Source organism: Balaenoptera physalus (genome assembly GCF_965194825.1).
Source record: "Balaenoptera physalus genome assembly, chromosome: 7".
Lineage (NCBI taxonomy): Eukaryota > Metazoa > Chordata > Mammalia > Artiodactyla > Balaenopteridae > Balaenoptera > Balaenoptera physalus.
The window spans coordinates 21,777,103-21,802,439 of NC_138886.1; the positions used below are offsets into that span (position 1 = coordinate 21,777,103).

Sequence of the window (25,337 nt, forward strand, 5' to 3'; positions counted from 1 at the left end):
CACATAATTCAAATTTATTTGTATAATTTTATGTTTTGTACTTTTAAAATGGATTAAATTTGGGTTATATTTCTTATACATTATAAGACTTTTGATTTTTGAATATTAATATTATATCATCAAAACTTTCTCAACTCTCTTTTACTCCTTTAATTTTCAGTAATTTTCTGCTGAATCTTATGCTTTCTATTATCTGCAAATGATGATAATTTTGTCTTCTTCATTCCAATAGTTAAACCTCTTATTTTGTTCTTTTGTCTAATTGCAATGTCTATCACATAAAAGCAATGTCATATTATAGAAATTATAAGTGCTTAATTGCTAAGCTTGATATTGGCTTTTGGTATAAGATATGTTTTGATAGTAAGGAAATTATTCACCTAATCCCATTTTACAAAGAACATTTATCAAGAATGGACATTAAATTTTATGAATGTTTTATTGAAATCTACCATGGGATTATATGCTTTTCCCCCTTTGGTCAACATTAATACAAATTTTCAAGCATTTAGCCACCTTTGCATTCTTGTAATACACAGTCGTAGTCATGGTAAATTATTATTTAAATCTGCTCCCAGATTCTATTTGTTAATATTGGGTTGGCAAAAAAATGCCTTTGGTTTTTAAGTAAAAATAAAAGACACATTTTTCATTTTCACCAAGAACTTTATTGAATGTATTCACCGTTTTGTTCCACTACCTTCTGCCATTTTTCAGGCAACTTCATAATTCCATCTTCCCAAAACTTTTTATCTTTTTGAGCAAAGAACTCTTCCACGTGCCTTTTACAGTCTTCCACGGAATTGAAATTTTTTCCATTAAGAGAATTTTGTAAAGACCAAAATAAATGGAAATCCGAAGGTGCAATGTCTGTTGAATACAGCATGTGAATCAGAACTTCCCAGCCAAGCTGTAACAGTTTTTGCCTGGTCATCAAAGAAACATGGGGTCTTGCATTATCCTGATGGAAGACTATGTGTTTTCTGTTGACTAATTCCGGACGCTTTTCGTCAAGTGCTGCTTTCAGTTGCGAGCAGTACTTGTTGGAATTAATCATTTGGTTTTCCGGAAGGAGCTCATAATAGAGGACTCCCTTCCAATCCCACCATATACACAACATCACCTTCTTTGGATGAAGACCGGCCTTTGGTGTGGTTGGTGGTGGTTTATTTCACTTGCCCCACGATCTCTCCTGTTCCACATTATTGTACAGTATCCACTTTTCTTTGTCCGTCACAATTTGTTTTAAAACGGAACGTTTTTGTTACGTTTCAGTAGAGAATCGCATGTGGAAATAAGGTCAAGAAGGTTTGTTTCGCTTAGCTTATGTGGCACCCAAACATCAAAGCGATGAACATAACCAAGCTGGTGCAAATGGTTTTCATCGCTTGATTTGGATATTTTGAGGATGTCGGCTATCTCCCGCGTGGTATAATGTTGATTGTTCTCAATTAATATCTCAATTTGATCGCTACCAACTTCAACTGGTCTACCCTACCGTGGAGCATCGTCCAGCAAGAAATCTCCAGCACGAAACTTCGCAAAACACTTTTGACATATTTGATCAGTCACAGCCCCTTCTCCATACACTGCACAAATCTTTTTTTTGCGTTTTGGTTGTGTTTTTACCTTTCTTGAAATAATAAAGCATAATATGCCAAGAATGTTGCTTTTTTTCTTCCATCTTCAATATTAAAATGACTACACAAAAATTCACCAATTTCGATAAGTCTTTTTTTAAGTGCACGCTGATATGACAGCTGTCACATACAATCTAACAAAATTGTTTCGAATGAAGTTAAAGACAACTAAGTGCTGTTAGACCATTTTACAGAAAAAACCGAACGAACCTTTTAGCCAACCCAATACTTTATTTGAGAACTTTTAAAAAATCAATTTTGATATCTCTAGTTTTCTCTCCTGCGTTACCTATTCAAAGCAGCGGTACATTGTTATTTGTTAATTGGCAAGAATTCCTTCTTTCTCTGGCCGAGGACATTTAAAATATGCTACTTCAGCTATGTAGATAGTAATTATGCATCTCTTCCCATCTAGTTTTCCAAATGTGTCAGCATAGGATTATTCAATGTTCTCTGGGATTGTGAAGTAGTCCTTGCCTCTAGACACTGCCCCAATCTGATAGGAAATGATGACAGAGAAAAAATGATGTGCTTGGCAGGCAAGTATCTCTTGCAACACTGGGTCCCTTAGCAATCAATGATGGGTCAATGGGCCCCAGTGGGAGTGTTTCTTATTCTTCCAGCAGCTAGTCCATGCCCTCAGGACTCATACTGGTGGGAACCTTCAGAACTGACTCCAGTTACAGTCAGTAACACCGCGCTGTGGTCATGAGCTAGAAACTGCTGTCAGGTCATGCAAATCAGTTTGTTCCAAACGGCATTATAGAGGATGCATTCTTCAGGGTGTATAGTGTTGAGGCCTTTCCCAGCTACAGCCTACTTAAAGTATTAATACTTTTCCTTGCTTTTGGTTCATTTTCGTTCCTGCTTGTGTTGGCGTAGGGTTTGGGGTTAACATGTACTTCTGCCATCATTTTTTTTTAAATAAATTTATTTTATGTTTGGCTCCATTGGGTCTTCGTTGCTGCATGCGGGCTTTTCTCTGGTTGCTGCGAGCGGGGGCAACTCTTCGTTGCGGTGCGTGGGCTTCTCATTGTGGTGGCTTCTCTTGTTGCAGAGCACGGGCTCTAGGTGTGCGAGCTTCAGTAGTTGTGGCTCGCAGGCTCAGTAGTTGTGACGCACGGGCTTGCTCCGTGGCATGTGGGTCTTCCCGGGCCAGGGCTCAAACCTGTGTTCCTTGCATTGGCAGGTGGATTCTTAACCACTGCACCACCAGGGAAGCCCCCATATGGCTTTTTTAGCAGCTGAAAAAAAAATTTTTTTTAATCAAATATAATTTTTAGCAATGAAACACAAATATTTTTAGAAAAACCTTTCTTAGTAGATGGGTTAAACAGAATATTAAATACAGCTGAAGAGAAAATTAGCAAACCAGGAAGACAGATCTAAAGCACAGACAGAAAAGGATGTGTAAAATGTAAAGAGGGATTGAGATACGGAGGTGGAATGTGAAGGTCTGAAATACATATAATCAGAATTTCAGAAGAGAGAATAAAGAGAATAGAGGAGAAGCAATATTTGAAAAATTTGAGATTTAGGTGTTTATAAAGTCCTAGGTATAACTGAATCACTTTGCTGTACACCTGAAACTAACATAAAGTTGTAAATCTACTACACTCCAATATAAAATGAAAATTAAATTAAAAAAATAATAAAATGAAGTAAAGATGAGGGTCCCCATATTTGGGAGTGTGAAAAACTATTAGAAAGGCCATGAATTGATGGAGGAATCTGGGGCAGAAGGAAAGACTGTGAAAATAGTACTGAAATAATGAATGTCCCAAAGGGCAGTACCTGGTGGCACTGAAGATGGGGCATTCGAGGTTCAAAGGAGTTTGGATTATGGAAATGGTGGTGGCAGCAGAGATTAAGGAGAAAGCAAGCATGAGCTGATATGCTGATGGGAGATGGTATGTCTCCAAGGGAATCTGGAAAATTTTAAAATAAACCAATAGTTTATACTCAGTGTATTTTTAGTTTTTCACTGGATATAGGGCACTAGGGTAACCAAGACAGAGGAGCAGGACTTCAGAAGGAGAGTAGTCCCAGCTGAGGAATCAGAGTGAAGATTCAGAATACTGCATGTCTAAATGAAACCACAGGTCTTTTTTTTCCTGAAATCACCCTATTTATTAATTTACCTGCGTTATTTCTCATATCAGACCATGAGCCCCAAGGCAGAGCCCAGTTCGCTGCTCCATCTACTCACGTGATAGCACCTGACTGCGCTTGGCCCCAAATCCCAGAATACCCAAGGGACTGGAGTCTTGGGATTAGTTTAGTAAATATTTCCTACAAATATTTTTTTTAATTTCCATTAAAAGGACAGGCAGGGGACTTCCCTGGCGGAGCAGTGGTTAAGAATTGCCTGCCAATGCAGGGGACACGGGTTCAAGCCCTGGTCCGGGAAGATCCCACATGTCGCAGAGCAACTAAGCCCGTGCACCACAGCTACTGAGCCTGTGCTCTAGAGCCCGCGAGCCACAACTACTGAGCTTGTGTGCCTAGAGCCCCTGCTCCACAACAAGAGAAGCCACTGCAATGAGAAGCCTGCACACCACAACGAAGAGTAGCCCCCACTCGCCACAACTAGAGAAAGCCCACGCACAGCAACGAAGACCCAATGCAGCCAAAAATAAAAATAAAAATAAAATAAATAAATTTATTAAAAAAAAAAAAAAAAAGAAAAAGGACAGGCAGGGACTTCCCTGGTGGTGCAGTGGTTAAAAATCTGCCTGCCAGTGCAGGGACATGGGTTCGATCCCTGGTCTGGGAAGATCCCACATGCCGCAGAGCAACTAAGCCCGTGAGCCACAACTACTGAAGCCTGTGCGCCACTACTACTGAAGCCCGTGCACCACAACTACTGAGCATGAGCTCTAGAGCCCGTGAGCCACAACTACTGAGCCCACGTGCCACAACTACTGAAGCCCGCATGCCTAGAGCCCGTGTTCCACAACAAGAGAAGCCACTGCAATGAGAAACCCGTGCACCGCAAGGAAGAATAGCCCCCGCTCACAGCAACTAGAGAAAGCCCACACGCAGCAACCAAGACCAAATGCAACCAATAAATAAATGAATTAAAAAAAAATTTAAAAAAAAGAAAAGGACAGGCAACTGGCAACTCCAGCCCCCTGCCCTGTCTACCCCAGTGGCCCCACCACGTGTCTTTTATTAAAGCCAAAACATTTCATCTGTGTCTATATGAGCTTTACATAACAGATAGTGACAGATAAGGGCATTTCTCTGGGTCTCTTAGTTTATAAATAGGATAAGGCTAGAGGGATGATCACCATCTATTAAATGCTTATCTTGTGCTAGGCGTGGAGTTATGCATTTTGTGAACAACATATGCTGTGGGTATCTAAGTATCATCGTCATAATTATCATTATCCCTACTTTAAAGATGATAAAACTGAGGTTTAGAAGCAGTTAAATCATTATCCAAGGTCACCCACCAGTACCTAGCAGAGTTGGAATTCTAACCCAGATCTTTGTACCGCAAATTTTTAAGTTTGGGGACTTCCCTGGTGGTCCAGTGGTTAAGACTCGGCGCTTCCACTGCAGGGGGCATGGGTTCCATCCCTGGTCAGGCGACTAAGATCCTGCATGCCTCGGGTGCGGCCAAAATTTAAAAAAAAATCTTAAGCTTGGAAATTCTTTGTGTACACACAATTACGTAAAAGCAAAAATCTCTCATTATTAGAGGATTCTCTGGGTGAGAAACTCAATTTCCTGTTCTCTAGTTAAGAGATCACAAAAAGACTGACCCCTGGAAATAACATTCAAACACTAGCAAATATTTCTTTTAGCTTCTCAGCTGTCAGCGTGACACCTTAGTGCTCTGTTTTTTCAAATTTCAGTATGACTCATTTTGTTTCCCAGTAAATATGATTTTAGTTTTGGAAACTCTGATTTTAAGGTGGGTGTGAACATGTGTTTTTTCTAGGTGCTTGTGTGTCAAAACAATTTGTTGTACAGTTAATTTTTAAATGCCTCTTGGCAGCTGTTTTAAACAACATGCTAGCTGCTGGGTGAGTTGAAAAATAAATGAGTTTGCTTCCTAGGAAACTACAAAATGAATGACTCCTTTCTTGTTCTTGGTAATTAAATTCTCACATTCAACTCCATATCAGAAGTAGCTTCTCTTTCATTTCCTGTGATATTTAAAACTTTTTTTTTTCCTGCACAGTGACCAAAGCACCCCATTATGCAAACACTCTGATTCCTGCCCATGTTAAACCCCCCTTGGAAAACACCCCCATTCAAGGTATCAATAGCATTTTCTTTGAAGGACATTCTAAGTAAACTGGCTTGCAGAGACTATATTCTGTCCCATGACACAGTCTTGGTCATCTGTCCCTAATATTTCTTCACACTATACCTTGCCAAAGCTCACATGTCCCAGTTTCAGAAAACAACATTACATTGTCAGCTGATTCCAAGGCCCCAGATCAGTGGTTCACAAACTTTAGTGCACATTGGAGTCATCTGGGAAGCTTTAAAAAAATACTAACACAAGTCTCACGTGACTCTGATTTAATTGGTCTGGAGTGCCACCTGGGCATTGAAATTTTTTTTTTAAGGGCCTAAGGTAACTTTACTGTGCAGCTGAGTTTGGAAACCACTGCCCAGAGCCCCAGGGTGCAGGTTTAGCCACAATCCTGTTTGGAACAGAATAAAAGGGAACAGGCAAATGTTAGGTAAAACCATTCTTACTACCTTGGTTATCAGGAAGCAGAGTCCCTGTGATGCCTCCTTCCATCAGCTTCCTCCCCCAGTGTTGGTCCTCAGAATCGTACTTAACTTTATCATTGTTTCCACCAATAGGGAGGATATAGCTGATTTTATTTTATTGTATTTATGTATTCATTCATTCATTCATTTATTCTTTTAATGTAGGGCTTAATGTTGAATTGAGACATGGCAAACCTTAATGGCAATACACCTTATACAGAGCCTGAAACTAAGTAACACCATTTTCTGATAATCACATTATTTTAGTTCTTTTGGGAAGAAGTTTAGGGATGTTTATAACTCTTTGGTAGATGTGGATCCTCAGTCATCTGTTAGTCTCTTTCCACTGATTCCTTTATTCTGGGCCACAAACGTACAAATCTTCCCTGGGCTTTAAAACATTTTCCTTTTTCCTGCTTTCCACTCAACCCACCATACCACGTTCTTCCATCCTCCCACTGCTAAATTCTTCAAGAGTACTATCTATACTTTCCATTCTTTCCTGGACACTACCATAGCTAACTTCAATCTCCATATCTCCGTGGAAACTGCACTCACAAAGGTGATCAATGGTTTTGGGACCAAAATCCAAATCCAGTAGCTTCTCACTCTTCATTTTGCCTAACCTGTTATTTAACACCATTTAAAATTCTCTGAAGCAATGGTAATAAAAACAATATGTACTCGACATTAGATTCTATACATAGATCCTAGAAGCATAACTGAGTCCAGAAATAACCTTGAGTACTTGTGAGTAATTAACACAGGACAAAGGTGGCTTTTAAATTAAGTGGGGGCTTCCCTGGTGGCGCAGTGGTTAAGAATCTGCCTGCCAATGCAGGGGACACGGGTTCGAGCCCTGGTCCGGGAAGATCCCACATGCTGCAGAGCAACTAAGCCTGTGCACCACAACTACTGAGCCTGCGCTTGAGAGCCTGCAAGCCACAACTACTGAAGGCCGCGAGCCACAACTACTGAAGCCCATGCGCCTAGAGCCCATGCTCCACAACAAGAGAAGCCACTGCAGTGAGAAGTCCGGGCACAGCAACAAAGAGTAGCCCACGCTCACCGCAACTAGAGAAAGCCCGCGCGCGGCACCGAAGACCCAACACAGCCAAAGATAAACAAATAAAATAAATAAATTAAAAAAAAAAAAAACTATAGTCTCCACTTGCATTTAGTTTGCATTTGCTTGCGATTTCTTTGTCTATCATTTTACTATTCTGTGTCACTTTTAGGTTTTGGGTGTCATAGATCACATTTTAAATTCTGCTTATGGTTTCCTCTAAGATTTTTGGAGGCAGTCATTAAGCTATAATTCCCTGTTTGTCAACGATGGGGTTTTAAGGAGGGAAATGTGCTTTCCTTATTGAATATGAGGAATTTAGAAAACATCTGCTCCTCCCTGTTCTTGCCAGAGCACTTGAAACACTGTAAATCTGGGTGGATCCTGAATGCAGCAGTGGACCTTGTTTTTATACAAGCGGGTGTTTTGTATTAACCTATGAGATGGCAGGAGGCAGGGAATTAGGATATTTGGCCTCATGATCTCTCATTCCAGGGGGAACCATCTCTACTGCTGTCAATCTCATCTCTCACTGCCAGCTGCGGTTCTGTCAAAGGAAGCAGGATGAGGGTTAGGAGCATGAGGTCTGGGGTCTCTCCACCAAGGTTTGCACCCTGAGTTCGTCACTTACTAGCTGGGTGGTCTTGGGTGATTAACTTAACACATTCAGCTTCCTAATCTGGAAAAAAAAAAGGCTGGCAACAGCAGAATTCTGAATTCCATGGGGTGGTTTTGAGGATTAAATTACATAATCCATAATGCTGGCACATACTAAATGCTCATGAAATGTTAGCTGCTATTATTATTTTTATCATCATCATCTGTAAAAGGGGATTGATAAGGGGATTGATGACCTTTAAAGATCATTTCTGCCAGAGCTCGACAAAGTGGCATAATAATGGTTGCTCTCTCTTCGCCTAGAATTTTCTGCTCAGAGTTTTCCCACGGACCAAACACATGCTGGCCTGTAATGGGATACTCACAGATCTATTAATGAAGAGTAAATTTACTCTTTTACTCAGGAGCAGTAACTGAGACTTTCTTCAGGAGACTCATTTCTCTAACATAACTTAAGGGACAAGTCCTTACTACCTTCAGAAAGAAAGTTCTCCACTCAGAGCCCTCTTTTCCTTAAACTCTCTTTAGCTCTTCTTCCTACTTCCTCTGAAGTCCCCACTGTTCTTAGTTCCCGCTTCAGTTTTCTTGGAAAACTCAACCTCGTTGCAGGGGAGATAGAAGCCGTAGACTCCGGGATCTTCAAACATCACCTGGATGCTAGCGCCAGCATCCCCTGCTCACGCTTTGTCAGTTTCAAAGGGAGGAGGGGGTCTAGCCTATCAGTGCAGTAGATGGTGAGTTCTCCTCTTCTGGGTTACTTTTCCCTCCAACGATAGCTATGGCCGATTCAGTCTCAAAAGTTCGCTCAGCATCAAGCATATTTCATCATCCAGCTCAGGGGGTGACAAAATTTTTAATAAAACAATCATATATTGAACTGTTACATATACTAAGATCTGGGCTAATGCCTTCTTTTCTATGTATTTCTGTTAAATCTTGTATGTACCACTTATTTTATTCCTGTGGTTTTATAACATATTTTAGTAGACAACAGAGCTAGTTTCCCCTTCGGTGCTTTAATTTTTCAAAATTGTTTAGCGATTTGTGGCAGAATTTCATGTTGACTCCTCCTATCCCCATCCAAATCCTCCATCGCCTCTTCCTTAGAGGCTGGAGAAGTGAACACTCAAGGCCTCCACCCCCAACATCCTTTGTCGCCCCAGTTGGACAGAGGATACAGTTCTAGCCAATTAGGCTGAAGTGAGGTCTACGAGGGGAGTTTCTGGGAAAGCTTTTATTTTACTGATAAAGGGTTCAATGAGGGCTGTTGCCTCTCCTTTCTGCCTCTTCCTGTCTTGAAAGCAGTTGTGTGGCAGCCATCTTGAACTTAAGAATCATTTTGTCAAGTTAAAAAAAAAAAAGTAAAGCCAGGGGAATTTATACAGCTCTATAATAGGGCTATATTATAAAATGTCCTTTCTCTAGAGCTGTGGGGGAAATTAGGCAAATATTGGCTCAGCTCCTGAGAGTGAGTTTCATTAATTCATCCATTTAATAAGGCCTGGTTGAGTCTTTCCTGTTTGATGTATGTGAGCATAAAAAATGAGCTTATCGTCAAAGGTTGATGGGTGTACAGATAAGGAGTGAGAAATCAACCTGGATGATGGTTTGCACTTGACACAATGACGTTCAAGTCTGGGCAGTAGACCCCTGCCTCCTGTGGACTCTTTACAAGAGTGATTTCCCAGCAAACTGCTTGCATTTCCTGGGCTTGGATGTCTACCGGATCCCTACCCTCCGAGGATGACTTTTCCTATCTCAAATTGCCTTGCGTACAGAACATTCTTTTCCAGTAAGTCTGAATGTCTTACTGGGGAGCAGGTGGCTGCAGGAACCGTGCTTGAAGCCAGTTCTGCTACCACAGGGGTCTGAGATAGGCCAAGGGGATGACGATGACATGGACACATGTGTGCTTTGAAATCAGGAGGGAAGAGGCCACTTTAGGCTGGGGGATTGGAGACGATTTCAGAACCAAAGTGGCATGTGACCTCTCCTTCTTGGAATTACGACTAAAGTCCCACAGACCTTAAGCAATTCACCCAAAGTAGAAACAAAAACTTTTGCAGGGAAAGTGGAAATTGGATGGTGTTTGTTCTTTGTACCACAGATATCCTAGGACTTCCTGAAGTGGGCGGCTGGTAGGACCAGTGGCTGGTTCAAAGTGATTGCTAAGTTGCTTCCAAGCCAAGACCTTGAGTCATCTTCAGTGGAGTCTGGTGTCCTGGGGAAGTCCAAATCACATACTTCTCCTCTTTGTCACCAGGATCCTGACCTCCCTTCAGAGGTTTTCTGAGGGCACCCAAGACCAGTACCCACTGAGGTCTGGAGGGACAGCCTGATCTTTTAAGCTTGGAATGTAGAGGCCTGAACTTGCTCCTGGGCTAGAAAGCTCTGGGCCTAGACAGAATAGTTTATTTAGGTATTCATCTTTGTTTCCTTTGTACCTTACTCAGCATTCCAGAAGGTAACCAAGTCTCTGTGCTCCCTTGCCGCAGGGCCTAAAGAAGAAGCTGTCTGCAGGCCACCTCCCTTCCTGACTTTCTCCTTTGTCCTGAAGGATTGAGCATACAATGCTAGGGAAGGGAGCCGTAGAGTGGCTTGAAGGATACAGTTCCTGGCTGTGAAAAAGCAAAGATTTTTCCCCAAGGGAAGAAATGGATGTCTGCAGTTTTTGTAAGTAATGGGCTCTGTGGCCCGTCCTCCACAGAACCCCAGGAAGATGACATTTCCATGTTAAGTATAGGAAGGTCTTCCGGACTCTGGCTACCGAGGCTCTCGGCCCTGGCAAAGATTTCCATGGGGCAACTGGGTCACCCAACTTTAACGATCTGTGTAAGCTTGGTCTACAGGCATCTTGGTGGAAACCATGTAGAGAAGGGGTTGCACCATAGGTCAAAGTTGGCCCGCCATGTTTTTGTATGACTATAAGCTAACAACATTTTTTATATTTTTAAATATTTGAAAACTATTAAAAGAAGAATATCATGACATATAAAAATGATATGAAACTCAAATTTCAGTGTCCATAATTAAAGTCTTATTGGAACACAACAAAGCTCATTCATTTACCTGTTGTCTATGGCTCTTTTCAATCAACAGTGGCAAAGTTGAGTAGTTGTGACACAGTCCTGTCTGGCCTGCAAAACCTGAAATATTTTCTCTCTGGTCCTTTACAGAAAAAGTTGCTGGCCCCTGAGGCACACCTATGCCCAGAGATGTTCCTGAATGTTTTGCTTCACATCATGACTCCTGGTCATTAGCTCTGGGAATGGGGATGGGACTGGGAGGCGGGGAGGGAAGAGAACCTTCTCAACCTCTGAAATTTAATTTCCCGACAGCTGAATGCAATAGGGCTCAGTGTCACCCCTACAGTAATTTTATGTAAAGTAGATAAACAATATGATCTTTCTTGCACGTTCAGGTTTGTGTTACAAATTCATTCTTATCTCATAGGCCTTCCTGGCTTTTGTTTCACAGATCCTGTTTTGGAAGTAACACTCATAGGTCTCTTCCATCTCTGCACATCCAAATCCTACCATCAGATCGTAACTTAACTGTTCACCTTCCTCTCCATCCCTGGAAGTCTAACTTTGTTTATTCAGCTTGCAGGTCCACCTAATAACATTTTTCAGAACAAACATACTTTCAAATATCCTGATTGCTTTTCCTCAGACAGCTGGACCATTTCTCCCAAATTAAAGTTTTGTTGTGATTTCTCCATCCTGTAAATCCTCATTGGACTCTGATACACATGATCACATTCTGGTAATTTGTATACATTTCTTGTGAGTTTCCTGAGTCCAGGGACTGAGTCTAAGCCTGCTAAGCCATCCTGGGCAAGAACTGGCTCAACCAAGTTCAAATTCTGGTTCCAAAGCTAGCTGTATGACCACGAACATATCATTAACATCTACGGGCCTCAGTTTCATCATCTGAAAACTTCCGTTAATGCTCTCTGTGCCTAGAGATGTAAGAATTAAATGAGATAGTGCCTTGAAAGTGCTTTTTAGGAATCAGTTGCCCCAGTACCCTTTGCAGTCCAACCCAGAGCCTAGAGCACAGGAGGCCCCAAAAATTGCTGAAACTCTGTTTGTGGCAGTCACACTGGGGGCAAGATGAGACCCCGGCTTTGGAAACGAACACTTTGCCCCAGCATTTCCTCTTTCTCCTGAGGGTTGTGACCAGTCCTGAGAACCAACAGCATTCCCTTTGACCCCCACCTTGGTCCTCACAGTTGCATCACCACCACATGATCAGAGCTGTGGTGGGACCACCCAACAGGAGAGGAGGGGAGAGTTTGAACTGGACCAGGTGGGACTGTAAATGCCAGGGTAAGAAGGAGGCCTGGAGGGGCTCCCAGCAGAGGCGGATGAACAGAGCTGACAAATGCTTCAGCAGATGCTACGGGCAGATTTGCAGCCATCCCTCAACCCTTTCTGAATGCTCCAGCCTCAGGCATCCAGTCACCAGGGCCACAGCTGATAAGGTGACTTTACCAGAGGAGATGTAACAATTATTCCCTCTCTGCTCCTGCTTGGCCCTGGCTTTCGTGTAATCTCGTTAGGAACGGAGCCAACTCTCTTGGAGAGGCCAAACAAATCTCAGGATGTACATCCTTCAGAGACAGGATAATTCATGATTCAAAATCCTCCAGATTTATTTATTTTAAATAACTGAGATATTGTATGTACTTCCTCCTGCGAAACATGCTCTGTGCATTTAAACCCGAGCCCCCCTAAAACCGAGATCCCCTGCTAAGTTTATGAGAACCTCTCTATCCAAAAAGTTATTACCTTTCTTGTCCAACACCTGTTCCCCTCAAGATTGAGGAGTATCAAAAAAGGGGGGGGATTGAAATCGAGCAGGACCCCTCAGGGCCCTCCTGGGTCCAAAAGTCTTTCTGTGTCCCCCGTTTCTTATTTGTAGGGAAAAGGCTTTCAGCCTCCTAGACTGTCCCTGAGTTCCAAAGGGCAGATTCAAACAGCTACTAATTAGAGGAGTGAGGGAATGCAGAAACAAAGGAAAGGCAGTCAGGAAACAATAGTGCAATTACTGGGTCATATGGTAGTTCTATTTTTAGTTTTTTAAGGAACCTCCATACTGTTCTCCATAGTGGCTGTATCAATTTACATTCCCACCAGCAGTGCAAGAGGGTTCCCTTTTCTCCACACCCTCTCCAGCATTTATTGTTTGTAGATTTTTTGATGATGGCCATGCTGACTGGTGTGAGGTGATACCTCTTTGTGGTTTTGATTTGCATTTCTCTAATAATTAGCGGTGTTGAGCATCCTTTCATGTGTTTGTTGGCACTATTTACAATAGCCAGGACATGGAAGCAACCTAAGTGTCCATCGACAGATGAATGGATAAAGAAGATGTGGCACATATATACAATGGAATATTACTCAGCCATAAAAAGAAACGAAATTGAGTTATTTGTAGTGAGGTGGATGGACCTAGAGTCTGTCATACAGAGTGAAGTAAGTCAGAAAAACAAAAACCGTATGCTAACACATATATATGGAATCTTAAAAAAAAAAAAGGTTCTGATGAACCTAGGGGCAGGACAGGAATAAAGACACAGACATAGAGAATGGACTTGAGGACATGGGGAAGGGGAAGGGTAAGCTGGGACAAAGTGAGAGCGTGGCATTGACATATGTACACTACCAAATGTAAAATAGATAGCTAGTGGGAAGCAGCTGCATCGCACGGGGAGATCAGCTCGGTGCTCTGTGACCACCTAGAGGGGTGGGATAGGGAGGGTGGGAGGGAGACGCAAGAAGGAGGGGATATGGGGATATATGTATATGTATAGCTGATTCACTTTGTTATACAGCAGAAACTAACATACCATGTAAAGCAATTATTCTCCAATAAAGATGTTATTTAAAAACAAACAAAAAAAACAAAACAGAAAAACAATAGTGCAGCATGAGGCAGGGTCCCAGTTCCTCCTCAAGGGGTCTATATACGTAACAATCTGATACAAATCTCTGAGTTCTTCTGTAAGAACTAAGGCCCCCACCCAAGTGAAGGATGGTCACTTTAGGCTGAGCACAAGCACGTGGACCCCAGACTGGCTGGAACCAGAAGGCTGATGATTGACATTATTGGAACACCACTCTGTTACCTCCCCACCAACCAATCAGAGGAAGGTCACACACCCTGCAGACCTCCCCCCAAATTTTGCCTATAAAAACTCTTCCCCCAAAACTATTGGAGAGTTCAGGCTTTTTTTGAGCATGAGCCACCGGTTTTCCTTGCTTGGCATCTGCAATAAATTTTTCTCTGCTCCAAACTCTGACTTTAGGTTTGTTTGGCCTTACTGTGCGTCAGGCACATGAACTTGGATTCGACATCACACTTCCTTTGATCGCCTCCTTTGTAGGTTTAGATGGTCCACTTCTGTGAGCCCACTCCATCGGAGGGATGTCCCCTCTGCCAGACGGGGTGGGAATCCAAGTTTGGGAGACAGGAATCCTGCTTTCTGGCTTTTTCTCTAATCCATCTTTTCCACTCTTCACTGTCTCTTTACACAATTCGAGCCGCTCACAGAGGGGCTTTGTCTGCCTGTAGGACAGCTGTGAGGGAGTCCCTGAGGGGGTGGTTGACAGTAACCAGACTGGCTCTGCACCAATTACTCGTCTAAGACCACATTCGGAAGTCCTTTTGATGGGAAGACAGGCCAGTCCTGGGAGGAGCCTTCCACCTGCTGTTTTCTGCTCCCCCATAGTCACGGCCAGGGGTCTTCCTGCTTCTAGGTCTGTTTGACAGACTGTGTGTCTGGGTCTTCTCTCCAGACTCTCACGGATGGGGCACATCCACTCTTGGAGGCTCTGTGTCCTGGCTCTGTCCTTTGTCTTCTGAGGGGCCATAATATGTGGTTATCCTGTCTACTGCATCTTAAATTTCTCTTCTCTGGGAGACTCCCATCAACATGAAAACATGCTCTTTTCTTTCATGCCCCCAAACCAAGCAAAAGCCCTGAAACAACCCTCCTTAGACCGCATGCTCCCCCTTTAGCTGCAACTCACTTTCTCTTCTCTCCATTACGGCCACACTTCTCGAGAATATTGATTACCCTTGCTGTCTCCACCTCCTCACCATTACGGCCACACTTCTCGAGAATATTGATTACCCTTGCTGTCTCCACCTCCTCACCTCTGTTCCACCTGCAGCCCACAGCGATCTGGTTTCTAGCTGAGGCATCTATTAGAACTGCTCTTGTGAAGCTGGCTTATTCAGTCCTCAGCTGATTTGATCTCTGTTGACCCCTTTCGTCTCCTTGAAACATGCTTTCCTTTGGCCTCTGTGACATCTCACAGTCCTGGATTTTTCTCTTACTTCTCTGACCATTTTTTCTTAGTCTCCTTTATCAGCAACTACTCCATCCAGTTTCTTTGGTTGGAGTTCCTCAGGGTTCTGTCTTAGACCCTCTTCTCATCCTATACTCATTTCTCAAGAAATTGCATCTACATCTTTGGCTTTAAATACCACGAGAGAGCTCACATCTTACAGCAGAAAAGCCCCGCTGCAGTATCGGAGCTGTTGGCTTTGATGTGGAAGGTCAGGTTGGGTCAGGAGAGGCCCAGAGAAGAGAGAAACTGGGGTTTCAATCCATAGAACCACTGAAGAAGCAACCCAGTGAAATACCTTTCCTCATCTGAGAAAGTCACTCACTGGGGGCAGTCAAGGTGGGCTAGACTGTGATGGGGCCAGTGAGCCTGGGGACCCTTGATTGGCCTGGGGCCTCTCATCCAGATGGGTTAAACTTAGCTCTTAAAGATATATTATCTGTATGATTCCATTTCTATGAAATATCCAGAATAGGCAAATCCTATTCTGTAGAGACAGAAAGCAAATTAGTGGCTGCCAGGGTGTAGGGGGAGGGGAGACAGGGAGTGACGGCATAATGGGTATGAGATTTCCTTTTAGGTTGATAAAAATGTTCTACCACTAGACAATGGTGATGGTTGCACAACAGTATGAATGTACTAAATGTCACTAACAGTAGAAAAAATATATATTTTGGATTGACCCCAGAAGAAGAACCACTGTAGCTGAACCAAACCACCTAGACCAGGGATGAATTCAAGTGCAGCTGTGACAAGTAGGTAAGGAACTGTACACTGGAACTGATTCTTCCCACCAAAACGATTGAAAATGACAACTTGCCCTAAGATAGCGTACAGAATGTGCTATTCTATAAGACAGCTAGGGGATTTCTAACCATATTAATTCACAGTGAACCACAGGTGTGTAGTGTGACAGTAGAATACAGGTCTAAAGTTGAAAGATACACTTTTTTTTTCAAGTCTATATTTCTGTGACTATGATGAAGTCACATCTGATGGTTCAGTGGAGAGCATTCTGGTAGCCTGATCTGAGGTTGGGGAAGGAAGCTGGTTTGAACTTTTTAAGGCCTTAAGAGCTGGCAGGACTCTGTAACCATTCGGAGAAGTCTAGAATTATACCCTTGACAAGTGAAGTGAGTGAACACTGTCCTGTGCTGGTCCTTTACTGATACTGTCTTATTGTATTTCTCACAACAACCCTATGAAGGGACACAGTGGACCCAAGATTTGAACCAAGTATATCTACCTCCAGAATCTATTAAATCCTTCTGAGCCTGTGAGCCTATTGGAGTCCCTGAGTCAGAAAATGAGGAATTGGCTGGGGGAGGGAGCTGCTGGTGCCCCAGTGGTTCTGCCTAAGGTTGCTGAGCCAGCTTCCATCATGGCATATCTCTTACTGTGCCTACAGGCTGTGTAGACCGGGAGACATGGCCTACACACTCGTCTTGGCTGTGACCTTGACTTTACTCTGCTAACAAAATGTGAGAGAAGCATCACTGCTCAGTGAAACTTCTAGAGTTTGCTTGCTTGTCAATTTCCCCCTCATACTTGCCATCCCCTCTTCATTTCCTGACTTGTAAACAATCAGGAGGAGAGCAGGTGACTGCCGGGTACGCTAACCAGATAACTCTGCTGTGCTCAGCACATCCTGTTATTGTGAATCTCAAGTCCTGCTTTGGCATCTACTGTCTTCTTTTCTCTCCTTTTTCTAGCCTGCAGTTAGGGGAGTGATTGGATTTATAGAGATTGACATTAATATTTTTCACTGGGGGAATCAACATGGTGTACTTGGAAGATTGTGAGCCTTGGGACTGGTGCTGGATTCAAATTCCAGTTCTAATACTAAACCTCAGTTTCCCACTTTACCTGGAAATAAATAAAAATATTGAACTCAGAATCCTTTCTATTTATTTATTTTTAAAATTTCTTTTATTGAAGTATAGTTCATTTACCATGTTGGGTTAATTTCTGCTGAACAGCAAAGTGATTCAGTTATACATATATATATTATATATACATTCTTTTTCATATTCTTTTCCATTATGGTTTATCAGAGGATATTGAATATAGTTCCCTGTGGTGTACAGTAGGATCTTGTTGTTTGTCCATTCTATATATAATAGTTTGTATCCGCTAATCCCAAACTCCCAGTCCTTCCCTCCCCCACCTCTCTCCCCCTTGGCAAACACAAGTCTGTTCTCTGTGTCTGTGAGTCTGTTTCTGTTTTGTAGATAGATTCATTTCTGTCATATTTTAGACTCCACATGTAAGTGATATCATATGGTATTTGTCTTTCTCTGTCTGACTTACTTCACTTAGTATGATAACCTCTAGGTCCATCCATGTTATTGCAAATGGCATCATTTCATTCTTTTTTATGGCTGAGTAGTATTCCATTGTATACATGTACCACATCTTCTTTATCCATTCATCTGTCGATGGACTTTTAGGTTGCTTCCATGTCTTGTGCTGCTGTGAACATGGGGATACGTATACCTTTTCAGAATCCTTTTTGAGGGCTGCATGAAGTAATGGAAAAGGACCTAGCTCTTTTCCTGACTTTTAGTAGGCACTCAATAAATTCTATTTCTTTCCCTTCTCCAACCCCCCTCTCAAGTGTTTCAGTTTTAGCACTAAATCCAGACGAAGTCTTTGACCATGACACTGTCTCCATGCTGTGGTGCTCAGAGTGAACAGGATGGGATAAGTCACTGAGAATGTGGGATTCAGGTGGACACAGCAGGGAGGCAGCCCCTGCCTCTCCCTCAGTGAGGGAAGCAGGGAGGCTGCAAGATTCTGAAAGACATTCTGCCTTTTCCCTCTTCTCTTCCAAAGCTCACTCCTGGCCCAGCATCCTCAGCCTGGGTCCCCATTGACACAAGTTACTCTGCAGGCCTTGCCCCTCTTGAATCACGACTGAGAGTGGTGGGGTCTAGGCTTGGGAGAAATGATAAAATACGTGCTTTGTCTCTGGTGCAGCTAATATCCTGAATTTGGTCCTTTCTCTCCTTCGAGTTAGCTTTCCTCACAGTGTCCTTATCTCTCCTCTCCATCTTCCCCTCGACCCACATGTATCCCAAACCTCAGCTTCCAGAAGGTATGTGGGTCAGGCCACGTCCCTCCAGGGGCAGCCTCAGTTCTGCCATAACATATTACAACATGGTTGCCCAAGAAATGCCCAGCAGAGCAATGAAGAACGTCAGCTTGGTACTTGCATATTGGTACAATATTTCTCTGTTTCCTCCTTTCCTTTTTTCTATGTCAGCCACGTAAATTAGAACACCCAGAATAATAATATCAGGTATCATATATTAAGCATATGATATGTTTTCAGAACTATTCTAAGTTTTTTATTTACATGTATTTACTCACTAGCAACCGCTCTATGAATTAAGAACGATTATTATTCCCATTTTACAAATAAAGAAATGGAGGCACAGAAAGGTTAAGTCACTCATCCAAGGTCATACAATTAGTGGTAAACCAAGAATCAAACCCTGGAAATTTAACTCTTACCTCTTGGGCTTTTAGCATCATGTTATTGCAGAATAGGATATAACATGACTTTTAGTGTTAAGGTCTGAAATTTGGGTCATGACTCAAAGGTCAATAGTTACTGTGATGCAATCAGTATCTTTTGGCTGAAACTCGTTATTTGCAAATTTCTATAATCAGAGCATGTGTGTTGAGATATACATTGGTGCAGCCATTTTTGGAAAATATAATTTGCCCTAACATCTTTGAGGATGTTATAAAAATTAGGATCTTTATATAAAATGTTAAAATTTATTCTACTAATAAAAAGTAAAGTTTAACCACAAAATTTCCTTCTTACTCGGGGTTCCACTTACACCTTCAAAACATCCCCTATCTAGTGGATGGAGGTGGCCCCAAAACCACAGTCTCTATATACAGAGAAATTAAAAAGACTACATAAAAAGTTTCTGTTTCAAACATACATATTCTTCCAGGTAAAGAATGTATTCCAATCCCTTAGTTGATACTTAAAAACCCAGAGGGGGGAAAATTAGTTTCAACCATAAGATGTAGAGAGAAAAGTCAAACGCTTTTGGGTGTCCCCATGTGTAGGTGAGGTAGCAGTAATGATGAGCATGACTGTTTTGTTTTCCCCACACTGTCCCGGATTCTGCTGGGCTGGACCTGCACTCCCTGAATATGGCTGCCCCCATCTTCTGGCTATTACTGCCTGGCAGCCTGCCAAGAGCATTTCTGGTGACATTCCTGTGCAACTTACAAACTCTCATTATAGCACAGGCTCTGTGATGACATGGACTCGAGCAAAGATGGGGGCTCTAAAGTTATTTCTCCCCATTGAGATAACTGTGATTGAGCACATATCCTTGTTTTGTTTACTGGAAAAAGAGACTGATTAACGGGCAGGAATGTTGAAACACGAAACACTATCACATTAGAAAAAAATCAGTTCTAGCCGCAAAGGTAGTGAAAGTCAGTTTGAAAGCATAATGCAATGTGGTTGAAAGAAGAATACAATATTAGTCCATGATTACTGAGCACTTTGCACAGTGTATTTTGTTTAATTTTCACAACAAGCCCTATAAACTGGGTGTTAAAATTATCTCCATTTTTAATACTACTCAGCCATAAAAAAGAATGAAATAATGTTACTTGCAGCAACATGGATGGACCTAGAGATGATCATACTAAGTGAAGTAGGTCAGACAAAGACAAATACCATATGATATCACTTGTATGTGGAATCTGAAATATAATACAAATGAACTTATTTACAAAACAGGAACAGACTCACAGACATAGAAAACAAACTTATGGTTACCAAAGGGGAAAGGGTGTGGGAGAGGGATAAATTAGGTATTTGGGATTAGCAGATACAAACTACTATGTATAAAATAGATAAACAACAAGGTCCTACTGTATAGCACAGGGAACTATCTTCAGTATCCTGTAATAAACCATAATGGAAAAGAACATGAAAAAGAATGTATATACATATAACTGAACCATTTTGCTGTACACCAGAAAATATAGCGACAGCACTGAGTCCTAACCACTGGACGACCAGGGAATTCCCAATAAAAAATTATTTTAAAAATTATTTTAAAAAATTACTTCCATTTTCCATGGATGGGGCAACTGAGGCTTTGAAGGTTGAAATAACTTGCCCACAGTCACACAGATGGTCAGTGATGGAGCTGGAATGCAAATCCAGACAGTCTAATGTTCACATTCTTAACCCTTAAGCAACGCTTCTGAGCCCTTCACACCTGCTGTTACTCTTCTGTAGCTTGGTTGAGTTAATGATATCACCGCCCAACTGGTCACCCAGACTCAGGAGTCATCCTTCACCAGGTCCTCTCCATTTCCTTCACAGCCACTATTTGTTTAACAGGTTTATTGAGGCTCTGCCATGTGCCAGGTAGTGCAGATACAATGGCATACAGGCAGTAAAGATTCCTGCCCATGTGAAACAGGGAAATGCCAGGCTGGGGAGCCTCTTGCAGCCATGTTTCCTGTCGTGTGACAGAAATCCAGAGCAAAGTAAGCTGACATTCAGAAAGAACCAAAAGTGAGAGATGGTCCAGGTACAGTGTCCAAGATTCGGTTTCCAGATGTTTCTGAGGCCAGCTGCACCGTGCTTTTGCTGCATTTATTTTAGCCTTTTGATAATTTCCACTTTCTGCTTCAGATGGTTAGAGTTGTGTTTCTGTGACTTGCAACTCAACTATTCTTGAACGATACAACCCCAAACAAAAAGACATCTACAGGGCTTCCCTGGTGGCGCAGTGGTTGAGAATCTGCCTGCCAATGCAGGGGACACGGGTTCAAGCCCTGGTCTGGGAAGATCCCGCATACCACGGAGCAGCTAGGCCTGTGAGCCACAAATACTGAGCCTGCGCGTCTGGACCTTGTGCTCCGCAACAAGAGAGGCCGCGACAGTGAGAGGCCCGCACACCGCGATGAAGAGTGGCCCCCACTTGCCACAACTAGAGAAAGCCCTCGCACAGAAACGAAGACCCAACACAGCCAAAAATAAATAAATAAATAAATAAATAAATAAATAAATAAATTAAAAAAAAAAAAGACATCTACAAACTCGCCCCCAGAGATAAACCATTTTCACATTGTGGTGTGTATACTCACAGTGGCATCTCTTAGAGCATCTGCCCAGCTCTCAGAGAGTCTTGGCCATGGCCCCTGATTCACAGGGAAAGACCACCAGTTGCCATGTCAATGTTACGTGGCCGAAGTTTATTAATCCAAACAGTCACTCCTGGTCCAAGTTGGGCCAATCAGAAACTTTCTTCTTAAAATTTTACATTTGGACTATAAAGACACAGCCTAGGTGGGAATGATTTTATCAAAGCTGTAGAGGAAGAAGTTCTTCAAATCCATCCATCGAGAAGGTATACTAGTGGTGTTCTTGTTCCACATCCAACCATGTTTGGAAGGTACAACTCCCAATTTCATGAGATATTCTAGTGTTTTCTCAATAAATTCCTCCCCTTTTTTCTTTCTTTTCTTAGGTTGGTCTAGGCCAGCCTTAGTGTCTTGCAAACAAAAGAACTTTAACTCATAAATTCTTCCAGACTTTTTTAATGTGTGTGTGCAAATATAATATAATGTAGTATACTATAATAAAAAATAAAAATAGGATCAAACTCTATAAACTGTTTTGTAATGTGTCATGATATATGTAACATATCATGAGCATTTTTTTAAAACTTTATTTAATTCATTTATTTTTGGCTGTGTTGGGTCTTTGTTGTTGCACACGGGCTTTCTCTTGTTGTGGTGAACAGGGGCTACTCTTCGTTGTGGTGCGTGGGCTTCTCATTGCGGTGGCTTCTCTTGATGCAGAGCACAGGCTCTAGGCATGTGGGCTTCAGTAGTTGTGGCACATGGGCTCAGTAGTTGTGGCACATGGGCTTAGTTGCTCTGTGGCATGTGGGATCTTCCTGGACCAGGGCTCGAACCTGTGTCCCCTGCATTGGCAGGCGGATTCTTAACCACTGAGCCACCAGGGAAGCCCTATCATGAGCATTTTACAAAGACAATAAATATTTATTTTTAGCACTATGTCATTGTGTATGTGTGTGTGTATATATATATATATATATATATATATATATATATATATATATATATATACCATTATTTATTTAACCTAGTTTTATTTTTGGTCATTAGAGAATTTAACATTTTCCTCTATTAAAAATTCTGCTCCTTTCTTAGGATAGATAAATCCCTGAAAATCACATTTCTGGACAAAATAAATGGATTTTTAAAGACTTTTAATTTATACTGTATAGTTTCTTCAGAAAATGTGTGCCAATTTATATTTTAATCTTTGATGAATAAGAGCAATTTCCTCATATGAACAATAGCGTTAGGCATTAAAATTACTTGGTATCTTTGTCAATGTAGTAAACAAAACGATAATCCTTGTTTTAATTTGCATTTCTTTGATAGCTCTAATCTTGAATATTTTTTCCTCCTAAATTAATGACCATTTGTATAACTTCATTTATAAAGTATCTATTTAGGTCCTTTATCCATTTTTCTGTTGGAATTTTCATTTTTTGGTTTTAATTTGTAAGAAATCTTTATATATAATACGCACACATATATGTTTTTCAAACCACATTTGGTGTTTGAAAAAATATTTGCGTTGCAAATATTTTCCCAGTTTCATGTTTGCCTTTTATTTATGCTTTGTTATTGTTTTTATTGTTGTTGCTTTACAGCGATCTTCATGTAACTGTTATGTAACTGTTAGCTTTATTACTCTTTTCCTTTGTGGTTTCTGATTTTTGTGCCATGCTTCTAAAGGCTTTGCATATGCCAAGATTATATGAATATTTGCCTGTGTAAGCTACTATGATTTTTTTTTTACATTTAAATCTATATTTTATCTGAATGCATTTTGATGTAAAGCAAGGATCAATTATTTCCCCCTAAATATTTGGACAGTTTATAGTTTTCCCCAAATGGTTAACCATATCAATTGTAGAATAATCCCTCCTTTCAGTGATATGAAATGCACCTTTATCATGAACTTAAGCCACATCGTACTATGGTCTGTTTCAGGAATTTCCGTCTCCAAGTGCAGCCTCTCATTTTGCTCTCATGACACCAGACTCAAGTCTTCTTTGCACTTGTCCTTAAAGAAGAATCCAATCCATTAATGATCAATGCTGATTTTACTAAATATTTTCTAGGAGAGACAGAGGAGTGGGTTTCCATCAAGTTCCAACGTACAAACAAATAAGCCCCCAGTCCCACTTGGGCTGAGCTGCTGTATGCCTCCCCACTCAGGGTCTGAGTCCTGACAGGGTTTTCAAATATTTGTTTTCTAGGTAAAGGTCAGTTCTCCAGCTTTGCAGGCCCTCTTGCCCAAGGGCCTTGGTGATCAAGAAATCTGGGTGCTCGAGGGGAGGAATCAGGGTGTTGTGTTGCCCTTATTTACATCCTTGTGGGATTACTGGGCCCTAGAGGTATGCTCCCCTCCTTGTCTGGGACAACTGGACCTTATGACAATGATAGGTCTTCAAGTCCACAGCAGCCCACTGTCAGCTCCAGGCCAGTCTGGAGAGACCAAAGAAGACTGTTGCAGATGAAGGACTGTTGCATTTGAAAGGTGAATGTCATGACTGCTGTAGAACAGATTCCAGACATCTGTTGTCCTATCTCATTGCCAAAAGGACATCTCCCTGCACCACCATCATACCAAGTTTTGCTCTTTGTAAAATACTTCCACATACGCTATCTTATTTCCTCCTAAAAATTCTGTAAGTGGTGATTGTCTCCAATTTATAGAAACGATAACATTGGAAGTTATATAGCTATAACTTAGAAAAGGTGGAACTAGATCAGAAATTTAACTGATAAGTCTGATGCAAAATTGTTTACCTTTCTCCCATGGAACAGGTATTATCCTTGCCTCACCCCACCCCCAATTTGCTTTCTCCTATAACAAAGTCTTTTTTTGTTTTTTATAAATTTATTTATTTTATTTATTTATTTTTGGCCACGTTGGGTCTTCGTTGCTGCACACGGGCTTTCTCTAGTTGTGGCGAACCGGGGCTACTCTTCGTTGCAGTGCGAGGGCTTCTCATTGCAGTGGCTTCTCTTGTTGCAGAGCACGGGCTCTAGGCACGTGGGCTTCAGTAGTTGTGGCACGTGGGCTCAGTAGTGGTGGCTCGCGGGCTCTAGAGCACAGGCTCAGTAGTTGTGGTGCACGGGCTTAGTTGTGCCGTGTCATGTGGGAATCTTCCTGGACCAGGGCTCGAATCTGTGTCCCCTGCATTGACAGGTGGATTCTCAACCACTGTGCCACCAGGGAAGCCTATAACAAAGTCTTTAGTTCAGTGTTTTCCAGGTCAAGCCCTGGGCTCTGTGTCCTCTGGTCTCCAAGTTTTCCAAGCTTATTTTTCAGTTAGACTTTCTGATAGGGCTAAAAGTGGGGCTGAAGTTTAGCTTGAAAAGAGACAAAGTCAAGGTTACTTGAAAGGAATGGGCATTGTGCCCTGAGGTTTGCAGTGTAAACTGAGCTTCTTGCATTTTTAGATAGAAAAAGGGCTCAATGCTGTCCAGCCTGAATTGTCAACCAGTGGCCCTGTTCTAAGGGAATTTTCCTGCTTCAGGGCTGCTGAAGTGAGGAGTGAAGCTCTGGGGTGCACAGGGGGTGCAACGGGTGAAAAGGAGCTTGGCAGACGAGAGAATTGTCTATCTCAGTGGTATCTTCATATTCATTAGGACACAGCAGTTTATGGTATTCATTAATGATTTCGAAATCTTCATATCAGTAATTAAATCCTTTTAGACTCCAGATAAATGTAATTATTTGTGTTGCCTTATTGTGTTTTTTAATAACTAGATTTGCCAGAGATTCGTCTCATTGTTTTTTGTTTTCCCAAA

General features: G+C 41.8%; 1 long non-coding RNA gene across 1 annotated transcript; it reads right to left on the reverse strand.

The window, feature by feature from the left end:
• Positions 1–844: 844 nt before the first annotated feature.
• Positions 845–22,503, reverse strand: LOC309664201. Its single transcript, XR_014265674.1, has 3 exons — positions 21,514–22,503; positions 15,218–21,186; positions 845–15,160 (listed from the first exon to the last, which is right to left on the reverse strand). It is a non-coding gene; the product is annotated as an uncharacterized lncRNA (long non-coding RNA).
• Positions 22,504–25,337: the final 2,834 nt, after the last annotated feature.